The sequence below is a fragment of the Chiloscyllium plagiosum genome, unplaced genomic scaffold (genome assembly GCF_037043375.1).
Source record: "Chiloscyllium plagiosum isolate Xiang-an unplaced genomic scaffold, Cpla_swu_hap1 HiC_scaffold_42, whole genome shotgun sequence".
NCBI classification, from domain to species: domain Eukaryota; kingdom Metazoa; phylum Chordata; class Chondrichthyes; order Orectolobiformes; family Hemiscylliidae; genus Chiloscyllium; species Chiloscyllium plagiosum.
Window position 1 is genome coordinate 94,993,844 of NW_028270180.1, and position 21,737 is coordinate 95,015,580.

The 21,737-nt window shown below is 46.0% G+C and overlaps 1 long non-coding RNA gene across 1 annotated transcript in view; it reads right to left on the reverse strand.

Moving 5' to 3' along the window:
* Positions 1-1,680: 1,680 nt before the first annotated feature.
* LOC148138010 (uncharacterized) overlaps positions 1,681-21,737 on the reverse strand; it is a 99,989-nt gene continuing 79,932 nt past the window's right edge. The window contains exons 4-5 of the long non-coding RNA XR_015754114.1: positions 20,050-20,184; positions 1,681-1,784 (exon numbers count right to left, since the gene is read on the reverse strand). This is a non-coding gene — a long non-coding RNA (uncharacterized LOC148138010). The remainder of the gene's footprint in view (positions 1,785-20,049; positions 20,185-21,737) is intronic.

The window sequence follows — 21,737 nt, forward strand, 5'->3', positions numbered from 1 at the left end:
TTATTTATCCTTGTTCCAAATGTTATATTCCTGTGCCTGTTCACCTGTCAGTCTCTGATACTCTCACAAAACAATCCAACTTTGTTTAATTTCCTCTTACACCTAACACACCCTTAAAAACCCTAACACAGGCAACGTGCTGATAAACCCCTGTTGCACCCTCTCCAAAGCCTCCTGGCATGGAGACCACTGTCACACACAGTTACTGGACTGCCCTTGCCATAAGTATATTCAGTGTCCTGACTGTAACCATATTGACATTACCATCACTGTCTGGTGCTCACAAAAGAATTCCTGCTAATGGTTGCTGCTGCTTGCTTATTCTCAGCTCCACTTTTGATATTCAGATCCACATGACTGTCTCATTAATGCATTCACCTCATCCTTCCTTCACAACTTGTTGGCTTTTTGCCTAGTCTGCCTATTGGGACTAGATTGGGTTGGAATATCTGCTCAGCATGGATGGGTTGGACCGAAGGGTCGGTTTCCATGCTGTACATCTCTCTGACTTTATGACTCTGTCCCAACAAGCCTTCAGTATTCACCTCCCAGTGAGGGTCATTCAGAACTACATCTCCGGAATGACAGTTCCATCATATCTGTTCGCTGTCATTCCATCTGCCTTATGGCGAATGCAGGGAGTCACTCCTCAGTAGTGGGGGGTTGAACAGATGGGTACAGGTTACAGAGATAGGGAGGCTACAGGGGCTCGAGGATGTTAGAGATAAACAGAGTTACATCTGGTCAAGAATGTCAGTGGGACAAAGGGGTTTGAGGATTGGAGGAATTTACAGAGATAGAGGGATCTGGATTAGATTCTAGAGATAGGGATAGGGATAGGGATGGAGAAAGGAAGAGGCACAGAGAGGGGACTGTTTCATCTAGGAGAGTATTGTGTATACTAACATAGATATGGAAGGTTGTCGTAACTGAAGACATTTACAGATATAAGAAGGCTTCTAGGCTCTGGAGGCTACATAGATAGGAAGGCAATGGAGAATGCCAGGTTGCTGGGTTGGAGACAGTTACACAAATGGGGAGGGTTGCACAAACTGAAGGAGGTTCCTGTGGTCGGGAGGGGTATGGTGTTGCGAATGAGGGTGAAAGTTAACAAGACAAAGATCAAAGAATTGGAGAAGGATAAGGAGATTACAAATTTTTCACAGCTAAGGAAGGGTTGTAGGAGCTGGAGAAGATTACGTAGGTAGGGACGGATGGAAGGTTAAAGACAAATACATTGACATGGAGGGGGGTATTGGTGGGAGGAGCATACAAGGATAGACAGGACTGTCAGGGTTTACAGGGATGAAGGAATTTAGTATCTCCTGGAGAAGCTTAGGAATTAAGTGTGTTAGGGACTGGAGAACCTGACAGAGACAGAGACAGGGAGAATGGTGTGGACTAGAGGAGATTCCAGACACAGGTAGGATTATCGGGACTGGAGGATATTACAGAGATCACTAACACAGCATGGGCCAGGATTGATGCCTGCGATCCCCTGTGCTGTCGAATTGAGGACCAGTACAGCAGAGGTGAAGGCAGGACCCTCACAAGATGGTGGGAATGAAACCTAGAATGTTGCTGTTCCTTGCCCAGCTCTGTATCTATGTCCGGTCTTCCAGGTCTGAACACAGAAGTCTACTACCTCCACCCTGTGCTGTTTACTGTGAGTGATCTTACCGGCTGCAGGATTTACTGAAGGCTCCAGATCTCCCTTTCTCTGGCTGACCAACCAGCTTCAATGAGGTGATGGATGAGACAGGAGTTAGGAACATCCTGATTACCTGTATGAGACAGAATGGGAAATTAGACTGATGCAATGAGGATAACACATGCAGAGTGGCACTGAGTCCAGCAGAGATCTCGACAATCGCAGTCTCCATCCCTTGCCTGTGCTGCTGCATCTCTCTGGAGTGGAGAATTATGTTGACTCAGGATCTCAGACCATCTGTAAGAGGGAGAAATGCTGACAGAGGCAGCAAATAGACTGACACAGCGAGGGACACCACATGGAGAGATACTGAGTAATAACACATTATTACACACTACATTAACAGGGAATTGTTTGAATTTGTAAGAAAGGCACTGGGATAATTGCGAGGGGATTCAACCTTCCTATCTCATCATCTCTTTGGCGGTGGGTCACAGACGAGGCTGACTCTCTCCCACTCTTGGGTGGTGCGGGTCCTGAGTTGGCTGTACAGACCGATGTTACCTTTCACAGATTCTGTTAAACTTGGGGCAGAATGTGGCCATGGGAAGCGGGTGGGTGGGGCGTTGGTGTGGCAGCACGCTCCTTTGCTGTTTTCTCCTGGATTCCTATTTTTCCCCACAGCAAGTCGAGGTGCTCAACACCTTCCCAATGTTCCTTCCCCACTTCAGACAGTCTTGGCCCAGGACTTAAGGGATTTGATTAAAAGATGAAAAAAACCTATCAATTCTGAAGAAGCCAACATTTAGAAATGTGGACACATTTGTTAAAGAAATCGCGAGGTAGTCTCCGAGCAGGAGGAGTGCAGTAGGAAGAGGAAACGTCAGCGTTTAATCAGATGATCAGAACAGGGAGAATTGAAGGCGCTGGAGGTGGTGAGGGCAAAGGCCTGAACAATGTTACAAAGCCAGTACGAATTGCTGCAACTAGAGCTGTTTGCTGAGGTCGGGATGGGCATCTGTATTTTCATTGATTCATTCATGGCCTGAGGATGTCACCGGATGGACCAGCATACATTACCCCAGTGCTAATTGCCCAGAGGCAGCTCAGAGTCAGCCATATTGCTGTGGGTCTGGAGTCACATATAAGCCAGACCAGGCAAGAATGCCAGATGTGCCTCTCTAATGGACATACGTGAACAAGTTGGTTTTTACCAGATAATCAACAATGCTTATACAGTGGCCTCACTAATATCCTGGACAGATACACCATGACATCCCAACTCCTACTCTCAATGCTCTGCCCAATGAAGGGTAACCATCTCAAACGCCTGCTTCACCAGCCTGTCTAGCTGTGACGCTACTTTCAAAAAACTGTGTACCTGCGTCCCTGGGTCATTGATTGACAACACTACCCAGGGCCCAAACATTAATTGTACAAGTCCAGCCTGGTCTGCTTTACCACAATACAACATCTTGTAACCTCACTGGCCCAGCAGTACTGTTGATTCCATTGTACTCTTCGATAACCCTCTTCACTGTCCACATTATCACCAATTTCAGTCTCATTCACAAACTTGCTAACCATGGCTCCTGTATTATCATCCAAACTGTTTATATAAAGGATGCACAACAGTGACCCAGCACTGAACCCCATGGCACACCGTTGGTCACAGGCCTGCAGTTTGAGCGGCAACCCTCTATGAACATGCTCTGTCACCTACCGTCAATCTGTTTAGTATCTAGTTAGTGAGCGCTCCCTGGTTATGTGTGATCTAAACTTACTATCCAGTCTGCCATGCAGACCCTTGTCAAAGGCCTTGATAAAGTTCACGTGGACATCATGTCCTGCTCTGCTTTGACCTCTCACTTGTCTATCTCCACACTCACATTTGAGACATGATTTCCCATGCACAAAGGCATGCTGACGATCGTTAATCTGTCCTTACCTTTCCAAAGGCATGATGATCGTTTCCCTCAGAATCTCCTCCAACAACTTACCACCCCTGCATCAGTCTCACTGGGCTGTAGTGGCTGTTGATGATGCAAATATCTCTGGGAGGGGCCCTGCAGTTTTCTCCCTCGCTTCTCACAAGGCGCTGGGATACATCTGATCATGTCCCAAGGTTTTATCTAACTTCTTGCATTTTAAGATATCCAGCATCTCCTGTTCTCCAATGTGAATTATTTTCAAGACATCCCTATGTCTTTTCCGAAGTTCCAGAGCTTCCATGTCTTTCTCCGTAGTAAATCCGAACACAAAATATTTGTTCAGTATCTCCCCCATCAGCAGTGATTCCACACAGACAGCCTCAATTACCTTTTAGGGGCCCTATTCTCTCCCGAGCTAATTTTTAGCCCTTGTTGAAACTTGTCAAAATGCTTCTGAAATGTCAAATATCCCTCTACCGCAACTAGCCTCCCCCACCCTCATCTATACTGCCATTTAAGGTCACACCAAAATATAGAATCCAACAGATTTTAAAATATTCCCCTTTTATAAAATCATGCGTCTCCCATTGTTTCTAAGCATCCAGTTATCATTTATTGTCATATCCTTTATAACACATTCCAGCACGTTCCCGACTTACTGTCAGGCTAACACCGTTTGGTTTCAGACTGATTGCACAAAGGATTTTGGGAATCCTTGTGGATCAATCTGAAACAGGTAGCTTACAGGATCAGCAGGTCATAGAGAAGGCAAATCAAATGCTTGCATTTATTACAGAGGGAATGGAGTCTAAATATAGAGAGGTCTTGCTAAAACGATGCAAGGTACAAGTCAGACCACACCTAGATTACAATGAATAGTATGCGTGCCCGAAGGAAAGACATTCTTGTGTTGGAGGCAGGCCAGGGAAGGTTCACTCGGTTGATCCTGGAGATGGCGGGATTTTCCAATGAGAAGAGGTGGAGTAGATTGCCCTTGAACCTATTGGGGTTTTGAAGAATGGGAGAGAAATTGAATGAAACATCCAGGATTCAGAGGGGCTTTGACAGGTTAAATGTCGTTAAGTTAGAAAATTGAACAGTACAGCAGAGTAATAGGCCCTTCGGCCCACCATCGCTGTGCTGACCCTGATGCTATTCTAAACTAATCCCATCTGCCTGCACGTGGGCGATATCCCTCTATTCTCTGCCTGTTCATGTTTCTGTTGAAATGCCCTTCAAATGTTTGCTCTCGTTGCCACCTCTCCCACCTCCTGAGCAGCTTCTACCCTCTCGGTAAAGACAACTGGCCTCATTCATCTCACTTAAAACTTCTCACTCTCACCTTAAACTGATGCGCCCTACTATTTGATATGTCTACATTGGAAGGAGGATTCCAACTATCCACATTATCCATGCCTCTCCTAATGCTATATACCTTTACCAGGTCACCCCTCAGTCTCCGATGCTCATGCAAAACAATCCAACTGCGTCCAACCTCCTTACAGTAAACACATTCTCAGCCAGGCAATATTCTGCCAACCCTCTGTTGCAACCTCCCCACATCCTTCCTGTGGTGTGTCGATGAGAACGACACGCAACCTTCTAAACATGACCGACTGAAGTTTCATTCAGTCACAACATGACATGCAAACGTCTGTACTCAATACTGTGCCCATTAAAGGTAAGCAAAGCATACTCCCCCTCTACCACCACATCCTGATGTGTTGCTATTTTTAGGGAGCTATGAATTTGCTTCCAATGTCTCTCTGTTTATCAATGTTTCCAACTAGTCAATTAGTGCACTTCTCTCTTCCATTTGACTTCATAGATGCATCACTTCACACCTGTCCCGATGAAATTCAATTTGCCACATCTCTGCCCAATGTTCCAGCTGATCTACACACTGTTGCAACCTTGAACACTCTTCCTCACTGTCCACAATTCCCCTAACTATCCCTAATCATTACATGCCTTTCCAAATGTCGTCTGCAAAATACTAATCAAACTGCTGACCTTTCCATCTGAATCACAGATATAAATTACACGCAGACATTGTCGCACTGATCCTTGTGAAACACCATTGGCCACAGACGTCCAATCAGAAAGTGACCACTCCACATGCCTCTGTCGACTATCACCAAGAAAATATTGTATCCAACTTACCAACGGGCATGGATTGTGATTTGATCTTCCAGATCCCCCTTGCTATTTGGAAGCTGTCCATGCAAAATGACTCTATGTTTTGATTGCCAGATTAAATTGGCTGTCTCACTAATGCACTGACTGCATCCTTTCTTCACAACAAAACGGGGCCTTGTTTGGTTTGTTGCTGACCCTGCCTAAATCCCTACAATCCCTCAATATTCACTTCCCAGTCATGGTCATTCTGCAGCCACCCCTCCACAATAACAGTTCGATCATATCTGTTCCCTTCAGTTAATACTGTCATTCCATCTGCCTTGTAGCAAATACATGGCGCATGTCACCGAGAGAGGGCCTTTGAGGGATGGATAGAGGTCACAGAGTGGGAGAACTGTTTGGGGGTGCGACAATGTTGCAGGGTTAAACATAGTTACAGTTGCTACAGAATGTCCACAGGAGAAAACATATTATTGTTTGGAGGAAGTTAGAGAGATAAAGCGTCTTTGATTAGATTCCAGAGATAGGGATGTATGTAGGGTTGTGGCCCGTTACATGGACTATGTTGAGCAGGGCGTAGAAACATTCACAGCATTCCAGGATGTCGCACATTTAACAACAGTTATGGGATCTGGAGAATATCACAGTGATAGGGAGGATGGTATGGACTGGAGAATATTACAGGGAAAGGGAGGGTGGTATGGACTGGAGAATGTTGCAAGCACATGGAAGATGATATAAGCTGGAGAATGCTGCAGCAATAGAGAGGAGTATATGGACTGGAGGATGTTGCACGGACAGGGATGAAGTTGTAGACTGGCTACAGTTAGAAGGAGAGATAAATTTATGCACTGGAAGGTATGTCAGAGAAAGTGAGTGGTGTGCATGCTGCAAGATACAACAGGGGGAGGGAAGCTTGCAGAGACTAGAGGAGAGAGTGATAGAGAGTCTTGTGAGAGACCAGATTCGCTTATGAGCATAGGATGTGCTACAGTGAGCAGAGCCTTTTGCAGATATAAATGAGGATGCAATGGCCACAAAGCAGTCATACCTATAGATAGGTAAATAGGAACTGAAGGAAATAAAGAGATTACACAGGCTAGGAGTGTTGTATGCAGTGGAGGAGATTAACCTGAAAGGAAAGTTTTAGACACTCAACAATGTTAGGAAATAATGGGAGTTCCAATGGTGATAGCAGGTTTCAACAATTCGGAGGATATAGACCTGAAGGAGCTTTGACAGATAGCGATGGTACAGTAAAAAGAATTGTAGTGGCTTCTGTTTCATAAGCAATCCATAAGCACTTACAATAGCCTATTTGACATGTGCATTATCTCTCGACCATTCATCAGACAGCGCTGCAAATATTTCACTGGCTCTGCCTACCAGCTTAGACTGAACTAGCATTACCCAGAAGACCTCGGGCCACTCTACCTGTCTATGCAATTTTTCAAATGAAGTACAGAGTTCCTTGACAGTAGAGTCACAGGTAGTTAGGATAGCGAAGAAGGCGCTTGGTGTGCATTCCTTTATTGGTCAGAGTATTGAGTACAGAAGTTGGGAGGTCATGTTGCGGCTGTACAAGACAGTGGTTAGGCTACGTTTGGAATGCTGCATGCAACTCTGCTCTCCTTCCGATCGGATGGATTTTGTGAAACTTGAAAGGGATCAGAAAAGATTTACATCAATGTTGCCAGGGATGAGCTATAGGGAGAGTTTGAACAGGTGATGGTTGTTTTTCCTGGAGAGTCGGAGGCTGAGGGTGACCTTATAGAGGTTTATAAAATCAAGAGGGGCATGGAAAGGGTAAATAGACAAAGTCTTTCTCCTGGGGTTTGCGAGTCCAGAATTATAGGGTGAGGTTTAGGGTGAGAGTAGAAAATATAAAAGATAAAAAGGGGCAACTTTTTCACACAGAGGATAGTACGTGTTTGGAATGAGCTGCCAGAGGAAGTGGTGGAGGCTAGTACAACTGCAACCGTTAAAAGGCATCTGGATAGGTATATGAATAGGAAGGGTTTCGAGGGAGATGGGCCGGGTGCTAGCAGGTGGGACTGATCTGCAGAATGTGACCATGAATGGGTGTGGAACCTGGAGGATGTTATGATTTGAACCACAGGTAATGTTTGATTGGATCTTTCAGCCAATCTTACAGATGGTCCAATTGCAACACTTAAGAAGCATTTGGATGGATATATGAATCGAAAGGATTTGGAGGGATATAGACCAGGTACTGGCAGGTTGGACGAGATTGGGTTGGAATATCCTGTCGGCATGGCTCAGTTGGAATGAAGGGTCTGTTTCCATGCTGTACATCTCTATGACTGTAAGATCGGCTGAATTGTCCAATCAAAAATTACCTGTGGTTCAAATCATAATATCCTCCAGGTTCCACAAGCCATTCCCTGAACCATCCTGCAGGTTCAATGAATCCCGGAACCTCTAACCTTCTGCAAGTCCCACGTCCCTTCCGAAATTTGTACCATCCTCCAGGTTCTGCAGCCCTTCATACCTTGTAACATGGCCCAGACTCTCCAACTCCTCCTTGCTCTGCAATGTTCCCCAGAAGGGCACTGGAGGATGGTGGGGGTTACAGAGATATGGAGGGACATCGGGACGGGAGGATTTTGCAGACATTAGGAATATATGGACTTGAGGAGGTTTCACAGTTTATGAGTGTTGTAGGGACTGGAGGAACTTACAAAGATAGGGATAGTTTTAGTTTGGAGGATTCTGCAGAAAACATTTACGTGGTTAAAGGCAGAATTCCTAGCAGCGTGCAGGAACAAAGGGATCCTGTGTCCCTCAGGTTACCACCCAAGGTGACAGGCTGTTAAGAAGGCGGATGGTGTGTTGTCTTTCATTAACAGGGGGATTGAGTTGAAGAGATGTGAGATTTTGCTGCAGCTGTACAGAACCCCAGTTAGACCACACTTCGAATACTGTGAACAGTTCTGTTCGCTTCATTATAGGGAGGACGTGGAAGCTTTAAAGACAGTGCAGAGGAGATTGAGCAGGATGCTGCCTGGACTGGATGGCATGCCCATAGAAGGTAGTTTGTGGAAGCTAGGGCTTTTCTGATCACAGCGAAGGAGGAATAATGGTGACATGATAGAGGTGTACAAGGGAATGAGAGGCATAGATAGAGTGGATAACCAGAGACTACTTCCCATGGCGAAATGGCTATCACAAGGGGACATAAGTTTAAGGTAATTGGCAGAAGGTTTAGCTTAGATATCAGAGGGATATGGGCCAGGTGCTGGCAGGTAGGACTAGATTGGGTTGTGATATCCTGTCGGCATGGAAGGGACTGGTACGTTATTTACACAGAGTGTGGTGCGTGCTTGGAATGGACTGCCAGCCATGGTAGTAGATTCAGACACGTTACAGACATCTAAGCAACTCTTGGATAGGCACATCAATGATAGTAATATGTAAGGTATGTAGGTTCGTTTCATCTTCAGAGTAGGATAATAGGTCAGCACAATATTGAGGGCTGAAGGGCTTGTACTGGAATGTGCTACTCCATGTTCTAATAGCAAGGGTTATGGTGGCAGCAAGAGGTTTCGGGAAGCGGGAGAGGATGCGATCTGAATGAAGTGACACAAACAGGAGGCAGATGACCAGACTGCAAGAATTGTGGGGACTGGAGGTGCTTTCACAGGGAGGGAGGAGCATAGAGCCACAGGAGGTTACAGAAATGTGGAGAGCTATCGGGCCTACAGGAGTTCATGGAGATGGGGAGGTTGGGAGGAATGGAGCAGTTTACAGGGATAGGATGGGGTGTTTTACACAGACAGGAATGTTTCAGGTGAATGGAGCTGAGTACAGAGATAAAGTGGGTTGTACAGATTGGAAAAACAAATAGACGTAGGGAGGGTAGTCGTGACTGAAGATGTTTATAGACACAGGAAGGCTTAGGTTCCGCAGGTTATTTAGATAAAGGGGGTGTGGAATCAGACAAATTCTCCAAGTGATAAAGACAGCAACTTTGGTTGGAGACAGTTTCACAGATTAGGGAGCATGAGTAACCTCCTCCAGTTTGGTCAGAGTGGGAAGGGTTGTAGGGGAGGGTGATGTTTACACATGTAAGAGCTGGAGAATATTATGGAAATGAGTAGATGGATGGAGACACTGGAGGAGCTTACATTGACAGGGTGGGTGCTGGCAATGAAAAGATATCACATAGATAGTGGGTCTTGTAGGAAATGTATTGAAAGAGTCACAGGCATTGGAATGACTTCTGCAGATTGTGAGTATTACAGGGACTGAGAGGATCGTAGGGTCTCCACAGATTGATCATGTCTTTAAGAATATGTAGATACGGAAATCTTAAACCCAATGCATGCAGTCTTCATTTCAAGACCAGAGCCTTATTATCCCTCATCAGCCAAGGATCCCTGAACCTGCTAGCTTTTCCCTTTATCCCAATGGAGCATACTGGTCCTGGATTCTTGATACCACACTTTGAAAAGCCTCCCATTTGCCAGTTGTTCCTTTTCCTTCAAACAGACTCACCCAATCGATTGCAATCATAATATGGAGGTGCCGGTGTCGGACTGGGGGTGGACAAAGTTAAAAATCACCCGACACTCGGTTCCAGTCCAACCGGTTTATTTGAAAGCCCTAGCTGTCAGAGCACTGCTTCTTCATCAGGTGGTTGTGGAGCACAATCCTAAGGTACAGAATTTATAGCAACAGGATGGCAGTGTCATGGAATAGAATATCAAACAAATTTAGTTTAAGCCTTTCATCTGTTACAGTGATGACCAGCGCTTCCAAAGCGAGTTGGATTATAGCTGGGCGTTGTGCAATTTTAAATTCACGGCATTGACGCTAGCCAGATCCTGCAGAATGGCCCCAAACCTGGCCCTGTTCCAGTTTTCCTCTTCAATCTGTGGACCTGCTGATCTTTTTCCATAACTATGTTAAAATGAAGACAGTTGTGGGCACTGGACCCAAAGTGCTCTCCGAATGACACTTAGTCACTTGCCCGACCTCGTTTTCTGAGGGGAGGTCCAGTGTTGCACCTGCCTGAGTAGAGTAGGGCCCTCTGCATATTGATTTAGGAACCTTCCTTGGACACATTTGAAAAATTGCCCTCCGTCCAGGTCTTTTTATACTCGAGGTGGCCCAGTCAATACAGGGAATATTAAAATCTCCAGCCTGCACTCCTCTATTATTCCTATAGTTATCTGCAATCTCTCTACACATCTGCTCCTCTGGTATCTGTTGGGTCTACAACAGTCTACAATACAGTCCCAACAAAGTGACCACCCCTCTCTTTTTTCTAACTTCTAACCATGTGGAATTTTAAATGAATATATGTTTTAAAAATTGGTATTAACAATCCATAAATAAGTATTGATAAAAATCCAAACACTTGACCTTCAGAGAAAGACAACAGTTCACTCTCATGTGGTCTGCACGACATACCCACAGCAAAGTGTTTGCCTCTCAATTACCCTGTGAAATGGGCGAGCCAGCTGCTTAGCTCAAGGGCAGCAAGGGATGGGCAATAAAGGCTAGTCAGCCACAGACACCCACATCCCATACCTGATTTTTAAAAAAATCCATTCAGATTGGTCCCAGCACAGTTCCAGTGGAACAATGTCCTGGCCAATTACGTTGGTAGATTTATGGACATGGTTTTAAACTGACAGAGAGGATGCAGGGACAGGCTTCAGGTGAAAGGAGCTCTCCAAATCCAAAGAGAAAACGTGAAGCATCAGAGCAGCATGGGAATGTGACCGAAGACACAGAAAGGAACAGGATGGGACAAAGTTTAACTAAAACTGTACATCAGCAAATCCATTTGTGACAGGAAATTGTGGGAATGAGTAAATTATGTTTTTTATTAATGGACAAAGTCTCTGCAATGGGGCAGATGGATTTGTGACACAGAGATAAAAGAGATTTAGACACCCGAGAGATGTGGTTACTGGGCGAACAAAAGGTGGAACATAAATATTCAATGTTTCACAGCCTTGTGCAAACTCAGGCAAAATGGGCAATGCTAACAATAATGGGTAAGAAAGACATTATAGAGAAAGTATTTGGTCTCAGATCATGAAGTAGAGTCAGTCTGAATGTAAATTCTGCCTACTACTTGCCAAGGACACAAGCAGCAGAACAGTTTTAGACCACCAAACAGCATTTCATGGCTCGTCACTGCAATAAATAGGAATTCATTGGAATTTTTAATACAGGCATGGTGAACATTTAGTGAAATGTCAATATTCGCAAAGTCTGGGACAATCACACTGACAACAGTGATATTGGAAGAGGAGTTCAGAGAATTTTTTTCAGTGTTTCTTAGAATAACACATTGTGCAACTGGCGAGGGACGTAACTGTCTCAGAGCGACTGTTGTGTGATAAAACATAGTGAATGAGTAATGTCACCTGGAGAGATCTTCTGGGAAATTGTGATAAAGTGCAGTTTAAAGAAATATAAAGTTTTAAAGTGAATCACAGAAAGGACAACTAGAAACAAAAATAGCCAATTACATGGGTTTGAGAGGAGAACTGACCAAGGTAAACAGGCTAAACAGACTGAAATATGTGTCTGGAAATGTACAGTGGAAAACATTTGAAGGAAGAGTGTAAAACACTCAACAAAAGGACATTCCACAGAAAGAGATTAAAACTCAGCAAGAAATCCCCACCAGTCCCTCACTCAGGACAAAATGGATCATATTAGATTATGAGGCTGAGAATATCAGCACAAAGTACTTAAAATCCTGAAGTGAGAGAGAGTTTTAGGAGTAAGTTTTAAAGGGATTGCAAAGGGTCTGCTCGCAGGAGGAGGGCAATGGGAAGGGGAATCATTGTCAGGGTTTATTGACACGATAGGAACAGGGAAAGATGAAGGTGCTGGAGGTAGTGAGAGAGTTACAGAGAGTGGTCAGGGCCTGAACAGTGTTACAAAGCCAGTACGAATTGCTGCAGCTGGAGGGGTTTGCAGAGGTAGGGAGAGACATATGTATTTTTATTTATTCATTCATGGGATGTGGGTGTCACTGCCTGAACCAGCATTCTTGACCCCACGCTAATTATCCAGAGATTGTTGGGGCCCTGGTGGATATATTTAATACTTTGCTGGCCACAGGTGAAATGCTGAATGACTGGAGGATCGCTAATGTGGTTCCTTTGTTCAAGAAGGGCAGCACGGGTAGGCCAGGTAATTACAGAGCAGATAGTCTAACAGCAGGGGGAGGGATATTATTGGAAACAATTGTGAGGATGAATCAACACTTGCAAAGGTAAGGATCAACTCGGTTTAGTCATCACGGATTTGGCAGAGGAAGATACTGTCTGAGGAATTCAGTTCAGTTTTTTTGAAATGGTGCTTAAGTATATTGATGAGGGCTGTGCAGATGATGTGGTTTACACGGACTTGACTAAGTCCTTTGACAAGATGCAAAATGGAAGGCTGGTCCAAAAGGACTGGGTTCCAAGGCAAGTTGGCAAATTGGATGCAAAATTGGTGGATAGAATACTTTCACCAGCGGGTGTACCACAGGGATCTGGGCAGGAACCATTGAACATTAATAACTCAGATGTGAAAGCAGAAGGTATCATTAGTCGGTTTGCAGATAACATGAAAGGTGAGGGTGTTGTTCACAGTGAGGAGGATGGTCTCCGTCTGCAGTCCGATGTCGATTGGATGATAATATAAGCAGAGTTTAGTTCTGATCGAAGTGAGGTAATACTCTGTGGGTGGTACGATAAACGAAAGACAGACATAATGAACGGTAGGTCCTTGCGGAGTACTGAGGAATACAGGGACCTTGGTGGACAAGTCCATGGATCCCTGAAGGTGGCAGCACAGGGAGACAGGGTGGAAAAGGCACCTCAACTGGGAGCGGGAGAAGGACCCATATCCTTATGGGGTGAATTGCTAGAGATGCTTGAGAGGATATAACCTAGTCTGGCAGGGTGTTGGACCTTAAACAGTCGTAAGGCCAGAAAGAAGATAGAGGCTGGTACACGAGTTAAAGACAGCAATTTCAGCAGACAAGGCAGGCAAGAACATAGCATGGAATGGGGGAAAACTGATGATTAAACTACATTTATTTCAATACAAGGGGCCAGACAGCTAAGGAAGATGAAGTCAGGGCATGGATTGGAACATGGGACTGGGATATTATAGTTATTACAGAAACACAGCTGAGGGAGGGGTAGGACTGGCAGTTCATTGATTCAAGGTAGAGATGCTACAGGAAGGGGAGGCAAGAGAGGACGTGTGGTGGTGGGTTTTGATTGCATGAATCATCACAGCAGTACTTAGAGAGGATATTCCTGTGGGATCGCCCAGTGAAGCTGTGTTAGTGGAACAGAGAAATAAGAATGGGTCATCACTTTGATACGACTGTACTGCTGACCCAGAATAATCTGTGGCAGACTGAGGAACAAATATGTCACGACATCTTAAATATCAACCATAATAATAGGGCTGTTATGGTAGGGGTTTTTAAACTTCCCAAACTGAGACTGGGACTGCCAGTGTTCAGCGTTTGCAAGGGAGGAATTTGGTAATTGTGTTCCAGAAAACTCCCAATCAATATGTAAATGGCCTGAAAAGAGAAAAGGGCAAAACCTGACCTCCACTTGAGAATTAAGGTAGGGAAAGGGACTGAGATGTGAGTGGGAAAGCATTTTGCCAAAGTGCCCACAGTTCTAGTAGTTTGAAAACAGCTTTGGAAAAGGACAGGCCTGGTCCACAAGTGCAAGTTATAAAATGGAGCCTGACCAATCTTGATCGTATTAGCCAGGAACTTTCAAAATGTGATTGGGGAAGGGAATTATTTACAGGGAAAGGGAAGTTTGGCAAGTGAGAATATTTTAAAAGTGAGATAAACTGATCGATCAGCGCCAGCATGTTCCTGTTTGTGTGCAGGTCAATGCTGACAGCATTCAGAAACACTGGCTGTCTACTGAGGGTCTGGTCAAGGAAAAGGGGGCAACATGTCAGGTATAGCCAGCTGGATCAAGGGAATCCCTGAGGATATACAGGGGCTGTAGGAATACACTTTGAGTAGAAAACAGGAATGGAGAAAGGCTACATGAAATAGCATCAACAGAGAAGGAAAGGGGAATCCAAAAGCGATTGTATCAGTATATTAAGAGTGCATAAGTAACTCGGGACAAATAGTGTCCATTAAAGATCAATGAGGCCATCGATGTTTGGAACTGCAGGATATTTGCTGAGATCGTAAACTATTTTTTCACTCCAGAACTTACTGTGGAGAAAGACTGGGGAACTCAGGGAACAAGAGTAATACGTTAGACCACAATTGGAGTACTCTGCAATTCCAGTCTCTCTGCTACAGGAAGGATGTTGCGAAACTTGAAAGGGCTCAGAAAAGATTAACAAGATATTGCCTGGGTTGTTGCTGAATAAGCTGGGGTTACTGTCACTGGAGAATCGGAGACTGAGGGATGACCTTACAGAGGTTTATATAAACATGAGGGGCATGAATAGGGTAAGCATTCAAGGCCTTTTCCCAGAAGTTGGGGAGTCCAAAACTAGAGGGCATAAGTTTAAGGTTAGAGGTGAACGGTTTACAGAGGGACTGAAGGGACAGCTTCTTCACATACATGATGTGTGTATGGAAGGAGCTGAGAGAGAAAGTAATGGAGACTGATACAATTACAACATTTAAAATGTATCTGGATGGGCATCTGAATAGTAAGGGTGTAGACGTATATGGGCCAAATGCTGGAAAAGGAAATGGATTTATTTAGATCTTCTGGGAAGCCTGGACGAGTTGGGGACCGAAGGGTCTGTTTCTATGCTGCATATCGCTATGACTTGAAAACAGCGCATGTTATAAAAGAGGTGGTGCTGGAGGTTTTAAACACAAAGCTATGGCAAGTTCCAGAACCTGATTAAGTGTATCATAGGACACTGTGGGATGCTAGGGAAGAAATGGTGGAGCCTCAAGCAAAGGTATATGTACGACTGACAGCCATGTGTGATGGGCTGGCAGGCTGGAGGGTGGCATCATGGACAGTGAAGGATGTTTTCTGAGATTACAAAGGGATCTTGATGAAGAGAGTGAATGGGCTGAAAAACTAGAGATGGAATTCAATACGAGGTAATGCATTTTGTAAAACAAACAAGGGTAGAGCTTATACAATTAATGTTAAGGCTTCGGTTAGTGTTTTAGAGCAGAGGGACCTCTGGGTTCAGCTACATAATTCTTGAAGCTTGCATCACAGGATGGATAAGACAGTGCTTTGCATGCCTGACTATTGCTCAGTCCATTGAGTGGAGGATTTGGGACGTCATGTTGAGATTGCACAGACATTTGTGAGGCCTGTTCTGCAATACTCTGTCCATTTCTGGTTGCCCAGTTAACAGGGAGGATATTATTAAGCTGCAGGGCATTCAGAAGAAATTTATCAGGATATTGCTGGGTATGGAAGGCTTGAGTTCTGAAAAATGGCTGGAGAGGCTGAGTCTTTTTTCACTGGAGCCTGGAGGTTCAGACATGATGCTATAAAGGTTTATGAAAAAATGAGGTATATAGATCAATTTAATGGTAGTTGCCTTTCCCTCAGGATGGGGGAGTCTCAAGAGGAGGGGCCACATTTTTAAGGTTAGAGGAGAGAGATGTTCAAAGAAAAAGATATGGGGCAATTTGCTACACAGAGGATGGTTTGAGTGTGGAATGGACTTCCTGAGAAAGGGGTTGATGTGGGTGCAATTACAACATTTAAAAGATATTTGGATAAACAGGTGAATAGGGAAGGGTTGGAGTGATGTGGGCCAGCAACAGGCAGCTGGGAAGAGTTTAGTTTTAGATTATGGTGGGTATCAGCTGAAGAGTCAGTTTCCATGCTGTATGGCTCTATGACAAGAATATGGTTTTATTCCATTATTGAAGAAAGGATCAGGGCTGGGTCCACTGATGTGCATCATCGACATAAACGATTTGGTTGAAAATATAGGAGTGATTGTGCGAAAGTTTGTTGATGATCAAATGAATGGTGTCGTGGGCAGTAAATATGGTTATCAAAGGGGATCGTGACCAACTGGGCCAGTGGGCCAAGGAATGAAAGATGGAGTTTAATTCAGCTGTTGGAGTTTGTTAAGACAAACACAGTTAATGGAAGGGCTCTGGCCAGGGTTGAACAGAGAGAGAAAGACCAGGGTGTGCACGTTACATTGTTCCTCGGAAGTGGCGTACCAGGTGGACAGGGTGGGGAAAGCGACATTTGGCACATTTGCCAACATTGGCCTGCACTTTATTACATACGTTGGAGATATTTGTAATATTGTCCTAAATATTTCCCTTGGGCAGAGGAGGCCACGGGGTGACCCTAAGAATGGTGAATAACCAAGGGTAGGTGAGTACAAAACTAGAGGGTATAAACGGAGGTGAGAGAGCAAGAATTTAAAGATGGAGCTGAGGGGGAACATTATCCACAGAGGATGGTGCACAGACGGAACGGACAGCCAAGGGCACATGGGAGAAACAAGAACAATTGCAGCATGGAAAAGGGGAGGTATATTGAGAGGAGAAGGATTGATGAGATAAGGGCCAAACGCAGGCAAATGAGACACGTTCAGTTTGGGTAACATGGGCAGCATTGAGGAGTTGGAGAAAGTGAGGTCTGCAGATGCTGGAGATCAGAGCTGAAAATGTGTTGCTGGAAAAGCGCAGCAGGTCAGGCAGCATCCAGGGAACAGGAGAATCGACGTTTCGGGCATACGCCCTTCCTCAGGAATGAGGAAAGATGGTCCAGCAGGCTAAGATAAAAGGTAGGGAGGAGGGACTTGTGGGAGGGGCGTCGGAAATGTGATAGGTGGAAAGAGATCAAGGTGAGGGTGATAGGTCAGACTGGGGTGGGGTCGGAGAGGACAGGAAGAAGATTGCAGGTTAGGAAGGTGGTGCTGAGTTCGATGGATTTGACTGAGACAAGGTGGGGGGAGGGCAAATGAGGAAACTGGTGAAATCCGAGTTCATCCCTTGTGGTTGGAGGGTTCCTTGGCGGAAGATGAGGCGCTCTTCCTCCAACCGTCGTGTTGTTGTGGTCTGGCGATGGAGGAGTCCAAAGACCTGCATATCCTTGGTGGAGTGGGAGGGGGAGTTGAAGTGTTGAGCCACAGGGTGGTTGGGTTGGTTGGTCCAGGTGTCCCAGAGGTGTTCTCTGAAACGCTCCGCAAGTAGGCGGCCTGTCTCCCCAATATAGAGGAGGCCACATCGGGTGCAGAGGATGCAATAGATGATGTGTGTGGAGGTGCAGGTGAACCTGTGGTGGATATGGAAGTTTCCTTTGGGGCCTTGGAGGGAGGTGAGGGGGGGAGGTGTGGGCGCAAGTCTTGCACCTCCTGCAGTTGCAGGGGAAGGTGCCGGGAGTGGAGGTTGGGTTGGTGGGGGGGTGTGGATCTGACGAGGGAGTCACGGAGGGAGTGGTCTTTACCGAATGCTGATAGGGGAGGGGAGGGAAATATATCCTTGGTGGTGGGGTCCGTTTGGAGGTGGCAGAAATGATGGTGGATGATGCGCTGTACATGGAGATTGGTGGGGTGGTAGGTGAGGACCAGTGGGGTTCTGTCCTGGTGGCGGTTGGAGGGGCGGGGCACAAGGGCGGAGCCCCCTGCCCCCTGTACTACACCTCCTCCCACCCTGCCCCCTGTAAAAACGCCATCCCATTCTCCCAATTCCTTCGTCTCCACCGCATCTGCTCCCAGGAGGACCAGTTCCAAAAACGTACAAACCAGATGGCCTCCTTCTTCAAGGACCGCAATTTCCGCCCCCGACGTGGTCGACGATGCCCTCCACCGCATCTCTTCCACTTCCCGCTCCTCCGCCCTTGAGCCCCGCCCCTCCAACCACCACCAGGACAGAATCCCACTGGTCCTCACCTACCACCCCACCAACCTCCATGTACAGCGCATCATCCGCCGTCATTTCCGCCACCTCCAAACGGACCCCACCACCAAGGATATATTTCCCTCCCCTCCCCTATCAGCATTCCGTAAAGACCACTCCGTCCGTGACTCCCTTGTCAGATCCACACCCCCCACCAACCCAACCTCCACTCCCAACCGCAGGAGGTGCAAGACTTGCGCCCACACCTCCCCCCTCACCTCCCTCCAAGGCCCCAAAGGAAACTTCCATATCCGCCACAGATTCACCTGCACCTCCACACACATCATCTATTGCATCCTCTGCACCCGATGTGGCCTCCTCTATATTGGGGAGACAGGCCGCCTACTTGCGGAGCGTTTCAGAGAACACCTCGGGGACACCCGGACCAACCAACCCAACCACCCTGTGGCTCAACACTTCAACTCCCCCTCCCACTCCACCAAGGATATGCAGGTCTTTGGACTCCTCCATCGCCAGACCACAACAACACGACGGTTGGAGGAAGAACGCCTCATCTTCCGCCAAAGAACCCTCCAACCACAAGGGATGAACTGGGATTTCACCAGTTTCCTCATTTCCCCTCCCCCCACCTTGTCTCAGTCAAATCCTTCGAATTCAGCACCGCCTTCCTAACCTGCAATCTTCTTCCTGACCTCTCCACCCCCACCCCAGTCTGACCTATCACCCTCACCTTGACCTCTTTCCACCTATCACATTTCCGACGCCCCTCTCCCAAGTCCCTCCTCCCTATCTTTTATCTTAGCCTGCTGGACAAACTTTCCTCATTCCTGAAGAAGGGCTTATGCCCGAATTTCGATTCTCCTGTTCCCTGAATGCTGCCTGACCTGCTGCGCTTTTCCAGCAACACATTTTCAGCGTTGAGGAGTTGGACCACAGGTTCTGTTTCCGTTCTGTATCCAGTTAAAGAGGATTACAGTACCGAAATAAAGCATGTTGTAGACACTGAAGCAAGTCACAGCGATAGGGATGGTAGTCTGGAATACAGTATGTTTCAAATATGCGGAGGAACTATCGGGAATGGAGCAGGTTACAGGGACAATTACTGTTATACGAGTTAAAAATGACTGAAGACACTGGTGCAGAAGCCATGCCATAGATATAGTGTTGCAGAGTAAGGGTCTTAGTACAGTATTGGAGGGAGAAAACAGAAATATCCCAGGCAGCATTCCCAACTTCTCGTCGGAGGCCTGCTTTAACCACTGTTGTACTCATACTCACTACGGCAGCGCAGGCCTGGATTGATAACACTGAACTCCCGATGCTGTCTCAGTGCAACATAAGTTAAAGTAGATGTGGTGATTGAGCATGGCGTGTGTCTATACTGTGTTCCCCATCCAGCACTGTATCTATATCATGTCTTGTTAGCCAATGTTTTGAGCCCTCTCATTGCTTTCTGCTCTGTGCACTGTGAGTGATCTTACCTCACTGCAGGATTTATTGAAGGCTCCAGATCTCCCTGCCCTTTGTCTCTCTGGCTGACCAACCATCTTCAATGGGGTGATGGATGAGACACACAGCAGTTGGGAAGTCTATTGAGTCAGCAACTTCCTGAGTACCTACAGGAGACAGTGAAATAGACGGAATGGGAAATTAGATTGATGCAGTGAGGGTTACACAAGGAGAATGGAAATGAGCCCCACAGAGATCTGAAAAATCCCAGTCTCCATCCCTGACCTGTGCGGTTGCGTCTCTTTGGAGTGGAGAATTCTGTTGGCTCAGGATCTGGAGTAACTGCAAGAGACAGACAGTGACAGAGGCAGCAATTGGACGCACATAGTGAGGGATACCACATGGAGAGAGACTAAGTGATATCACTGGAGTGCTGGAAGACTTCAGGATCACACAGTCATGTTGAAAGAATGGTTTAGCTTCATGTGTCAGTGCTCAGGGATGAGCAACCAGTGAGCAGGTGAAGTGATGGCCTAGTAACATTATTGTTAGGGAATTTGTCCAAAACCTCAGCTAACGTTCAGGGGAGGCAGGTTTGAATCCCATCATAAGATAAGGTGGAATTTAAAATCAATAATTTTTAAAATAGCAATTAACAATCCATAAACAAATACGAAACCATTGCTGATGTACAAAAATCCCAATCCCTTAGATTAGATTCCATACAGTGTGGAAACAGGCCTTTCGGCCCAAGAGTAACCCACTCACACCCATCTCCCTCGACCTAATACACCTAACATTATGGGCAATTTAGCATGGCCAATTCGCCTGACCTGCGCATCTTGGGACTGTGGGAGGAAACCAGAGCATCCGGAGGCAATTCACGCAGACAGGGGGAGAACGTGCAAACTCCACACAGTCGCCCGGGGCTGGAATCGAACTTGGGACCCTGGTGTTGTGAGGCAGGAGTGCTAATCACTGAGCCATTGTACTGCCCACTTGTCCTTTCGACAACAAGATCTGATCATCCTCACATGGTCTGCACGACATACCCACAGCAAAGTGTTTGCCTCTCAATTGCCCTCTGAAATGGCCAGGCATGCTACTCAGCTCATGGGCAGCTAGGGCTGGGCAATAAAGGCTGGTCAGCCAGAGACACCCACATCCCCGACCTGATTTATAAAAATATCCAATAGGATGGTCCCACTGGAGCCGTGTTGGGACCAGTGTCCTGACCAATCATGTCAGTAGGTTTAAGGACAGGGCTTTAAACTGACAGAGAGGATGCTGGGACAGGGTCCAGGTGAAAGCAGCTTTCCAAATCCAAAGAGAAAAGGTGAAGCATCAGAACAGCATGGGGATGTGGCTGAAGGCAAACAGAAAGGAACAGGAAGGGACAGCGATTCACTAAAACTGTACATCAGTGAATAGGTTTGTGACAGGAAATTGTGGGAAAGAGGAAATTATGTTCTTTTTTGAATGGACGAAGTCTTATCAATAAGGCAAATGGATTTGTGACACTGAGATAGAAGAGGTTTAGACACCAGAAAGATATGGTTACAGGGTGAACAAAAGGTGGACATAAATACTCAATGGATCACAACCTTGCGGAAACTCAGGCAAAATGGGTAACACTAAGAAAGGCATCACACGGAAAGCATTTGACCTCAGATCATGAAGTAGAATCAGTCTGAATGTAAATTCCGGCTACTACACAAGC